Source organism: Octodon degus, unplaced genomic scaffold (genome assembly GCF_000260255.1).
Source record: "Octodon degus isolate 3935 unplaced genomic scaffold, OctDeg1.0 scaffold00130, whole genome shotgun sequence".
In the NCBI taxonomy this organism is placed as follows: domain Eukaryota; kingdom Metazoa; phylum Chordata; class Mammalia; order Rodentia; family Octodontidae; genus Octodon; species Octodon degus.
In genome coordinates, this window is record NW_004524706.1 from 4,710,433 (window position 1) to 4,715,211 (window position 4,779).

The 4,779-nt window shown below is 47.8% G+C and overlaps 1 protein-coding gene across 1 annotated transcript in view; it reads right to left on the minus strand.

The window, feature by feature from the left end:
• The window catches only part of Grik3 (glutamate ionotropic receptor kainate type subunit 3), a 209,286-nt gene that overhangs the window by 53,349 nt on the left and 151,158 nt on the right, over nucleotides 1-4,779 (minus strand). The window lies entirely within an intron of this gene.

Here is a 4,779-nt window from a genome sequence, read left to right on the forward strand (position 1 = left end):
GGAGCAGTATATTCTTTCAGCATGTCAAGTAAACATTGCTTACCCAGACCATGCAGGATTACTGAGCTCCCCAGGGGAACATTACTTGGCTTTGACTTTGCCTTGAGCTACCAGTTAAAGGCCTAGACTCTGGGTGAACATGCAGATTTGTGTCCGGCAGAAAAGATAATCCCCAAGGTTGTGGATTTAATGCTTTGCAGGAGATTAATCTGTTTTGTGTCTGACCTAGCAGTCTTATGCTACCCCCACCCCACACGCATCTGCAATAACTATGAACACCCAGTTCCACACTCACTCAGTGACCAGCTTCACCATCCCAGAAGAGGGTGGGGTCCTCCCATTGTTGAAATGTGTTCAGCCTACATTTACATAAGAATCATGTGTCTGACTTTTTGAAATATATACAGTGGTATCTCAGTTCGCAAACTCGATTCTCTCCACCATGCTGGTTGCAAACCGAATTAGATGAGAACTAAATCAAATTTCCCCATAAAGTCCACATTGGACCTAACCACTGAATTCCATTCTGTGCTCACAGGACACAGTTTGTGGCCACAATCATGGAAAGAATCAAGTTTGTGAGCTGGGGTAGCACTGTACCTTGACAGTCTAGATTGGCTTCCTTCAACAAGTAGAGAAACTGAGTCTGGAGGTCAACGGTCAGAGCTCCTCATCCAGTGCCTGTGCTTTTCCACACTCTTCCCTCTCTTAACTGCGTGCTATCCTGGTGCCTGACCTGTCCTTTCCTTGGGCCCCCCTACTCTGTCACTCCATCCTGAGCTGCAGGGGTGGCTGGGAACCCCCTTGGCTGTACTTGGCTTTCCATGACTCCTGCCATCCCAGTGTCCAGCTGCAGATCAGTCAATAATAGCTCATGCAAAGATGATGAGTGATGAAAGTTGGAACCCACAGAGCAGATCTTTCTCACTGTGCTAGTGCCCTGTGGTTTCTAAGATGTTGCTAATTGCTGCTAAACTCCTGCTTTTCCTGCACCCTCTAACAGCCTCCTTCTGGAAAGCCTTGTGTTGATTTCTTCTTTGAAGTTTTATGGAACAGGGGAGAGCCTTGCAGTACACATAATCCAGATGAGAAAGTCTAGTCCTAACCTTGCCCAAACAAACACAGTTAACTACTATAGCTGTACTTCCACCTCTAGGGACTCAACCAACCTTGGATCAAAAATATTTTTAAAACTTTTTTTTGTCTAAACAGAGCATGTAGACTTTTTTCTCCTGTCACTATGCCCTAGACAGAACAGTAGAAGTGATTGACACATTATTTACCTTGTATTGGGTATTGTAAGTAATTTAGAAAAGATTTAAAGTATACAGGAGGATGGGCTTTAGTTATATGGAAATACCATTCCAGTTTATACTTAAAGGACTTGAACATCAGTAGATTTAGGCATTTATAGAGGTCCTGGGATCAACCCTCCATGGATACAGAGGGACAGAAGGACCACCCTGATTCTGTCCTAGGGTTTGGAATGGGGAAGAGATAGCAGTAGGAGGAAGCAGGGTCTTCAGCAAAACCAGGGTCTCCGTGGAGATGGCCAAAGGGTGTCTTAAGTGGCCACAATCTCAGCAGTGAGCAGAAAGTAAGTGGATCCTCGGCCCATATGTGGAGTGTATGGATTAGTCTTCACAGTCCCCCTATAAAGTAAATATTAAACGGTATCCTCCTGCTCTCTGGACATTGCCATCTTTAGTAGGTTTTCTTTAGTGTAAATTCTACTGTATCATTCCCCTGCTTAAAATATTACACTCAAGGTGTGGTGTGCAGGCCTGTAATCCTAGCACTCTAGGAGGCTAAGGCAGGAGGATCACAATTTCAACCCCATCTTGGGCAATTTAGTGATTTAAAAAATTCTTGTCTCAAAATAAAAAATAAAAAGACTGGTGGTATAGTGAAGGTCACTGTGAAGGTCCTGAGTTCAAACCCCAGTGTGCGTGCGTGCGTGTGTGTGTGTGTGTGTGTGTGTGTGTGTGTGTGTGTGTTCTCCTTCCATTCTTGTACCACTGGGTGGAGCAGGTCCGCCCTGGATCTCATCCTGGGCCTGGGCCTGTCTTCCCTAGGAGGGTCCTGAGCACTCTTGGCCTCCCAAGTGGAAGGAAACGCTGGCGAGCCCAGTAGTCCCCTGGGGTACTTAAACAACCCACTCCACCCTCACCCTGTCCCAGAGGGAGCTCTGTAGTGGCAAGAAGCTGGGAGTGGCTTGGCTGATTACTTGGGAGGTGTCTACTTCAAAAGAGAACCAAGAGATCTTCCTTTAACCATCTACAAAGAGTCTTCTAGGAAGCTGGGTAGGTTTTGTCTTGCAGGGTGTCATATGCAAATTTGGGGTCAGAGTTGAGCTGTTTGGGCCTTGGAAGAGAAATGAGCTCTGCCCCCCAGGGGAGCCCTCTTCACACTTCTCCATAGGGTGCCCAGGCTTTTCTCATCAGTGCTGACTTCACAGCTAAGGCTTGACAGGTGCCCAGGCAGGAGCCTGCCTGGGGCCCCCCGTGTGACTCTGTGCCTGTCCTTCAGGCCAGGAGCCACTGGACTCCAAAGGGTGCAGCTCTGTCTTTGAGGGCACTTGGGTGCTGGTGAAGCTGGTCCTTCCAGTCTCTGGGTACAGTGTTGGGTCAGTGGAGACAGTCGCAGCCTGGGAGGGTCTGATGGGTAGCAGGACCAGGGAGCACCTTCCTCCTGGTCCCCTCCAGCCTGGACTTAGACATAAAGTGATGTAGGACTAGTGGCAGTGAGAGCCTCCACCCACGTGATATGAGGGCAGTGGCAATGAAGTATTGGTAAAGAGACCTCTTTGTTTAGCTTCATTTTTTTTTTTTTTTGGTCCAAATTGCCCTGGGCCAAGACCCTAAGTGCTGTACACAGTGAACTGTGGGCATCTTTGCTACTTGGCAAAAAGTTGCATTTCTGATGCCAAATGTTGACACACTGAATTCAGTATCAACGAGGGACCTTTTAGAAACATTCAGCATAACATAATAGACTAATTCATTAGCACCCCATGGGTCTGAATGGGTAGAAGCTGAAGCTCGGAAAACATCGCCTTAAGGAATGACAGATGAAAATATCTTTCCCATGATATAACTGTTATTGCTGAGAAGTGGCATTAATTGTGATTGCTTATCTATTAATTTATTATAATTCTTTTTTTACCTCCAGGCTTTTACCTACACATGACATGTACCAGGGGCTCAGCTGGGGCTGATTAACGCAGGGTTATCTGGGAATGGCTCAAAGCTGGCTGGAACAGATAATGGCAGCTGGGGTAATTAAAATGTCTTCTGCGTGGGAGAAGCAAGTTGGGAGAATTTTTCAGAGGCGAAGAGTCAGTGACGTGAATCTCCTAAGGGGAAGGAACTAAATGCCAAATGCCATTGCCCTCCGAAGACGACCATACCTGACCAATGGGCACAAGGAGGGACAGCCATGAGGCAGAGCCTCAGACCAGTAGGGCTGGAGGGAGGACTCAGGCTGGAACCAGGACGTGTGTCAGGGAGAGGACCCAGGGGGCACAGATAACATGTGGGGGCTTCTGGGGACACTGTGGGAGACCCTACACACACACACACACACACACACACACACACACACACACACACACATGCAGAGTCCACTGCTGACTGTCTACACTTCAGGGCTCTGCTTCCCTGGGAGGGTCCACTGTCCTGACACCTAGAGAGCTGTGGGGAGGAAGGGCTACAGGTGAACAAATTGCAGGTAAGGCCCAGAGCTGGGAGCTAGGCCAGGCCACTGATCCTCTGCGAGACTGGGGCAAGTCACACAATCTCTCTGATTCAGGGCTTCCCGCTCAGTTAACAAGATGTGCAAACTCTGCCCTGTGACCTGAATGGGTGGCGAGGAAAATCACTGGATGCAGGAGGGCTTGGAAACCAGTGATGTGTGCCCAATACTGTATGAGCAGAGGCTCTAGGCCCGGCCCCCGTTCATTAGTGTCAATCACTGTGCTGGGGTCAGGTTGGCCAGGCCAGGCACTGTGTGGCATCTGCCAGCTAGGGCAGCTGGGGTACACTTTATAAAAACTTCCAGCCTGATGAGTTTCAGCAGAGGGCTTTGAAGCTGCCAGAGGGTGTCTTAAGTGGCCACAGTCTCAGCAGGGAAACTGAGACTGAAACTGAAACAGCTCCCAGCTGGAAAAAGTCCACACCCCATTTCTTCCTTGGCAACTGACTTGCCTCTCTGAGCCTCACTTTCCATTTCTGTATAAAACTGTTAAGAGTCACAGCACACTTAGTCCTTTTGGATTTTCAACTGTATAGGGTATGCTCAGCACACAGAAGACAAGCAGGGGTTATTCAATCACTTTATTTAACACTTACATAGTACTAAGTGCCAATTATTGTTCTAAGTACCTTACCAGTGTCATTGCATTGACTATTTATTCTAACAGGCCTATAAAATAATATTGTTATTGTCACCATTTTGTACATAGGGAAATGAGGCACAGAGCGGACTTTGCTCAAGGAATTGGAAAAGTCTCAATCTTAATCAGGCAGCCTGGCACCAGGATCTATGGTCATAACTGATGGCTGCTGCTATGATAATGTGATGGTAACTTCACTGGTTACATTCCACTTTGTATTGTTTCCATCCATCCATCCATCCATCCATCCATCCATCCATCCATCCATCTGTGCATCCATCCCTGCATCCATCCATCCATCCATCCCTGCATCCCTGCATCCCTGCATCCATCCATCCATCCATCCATCCATCCATCCATCCATCCATCCATCCATCCATCCCTGC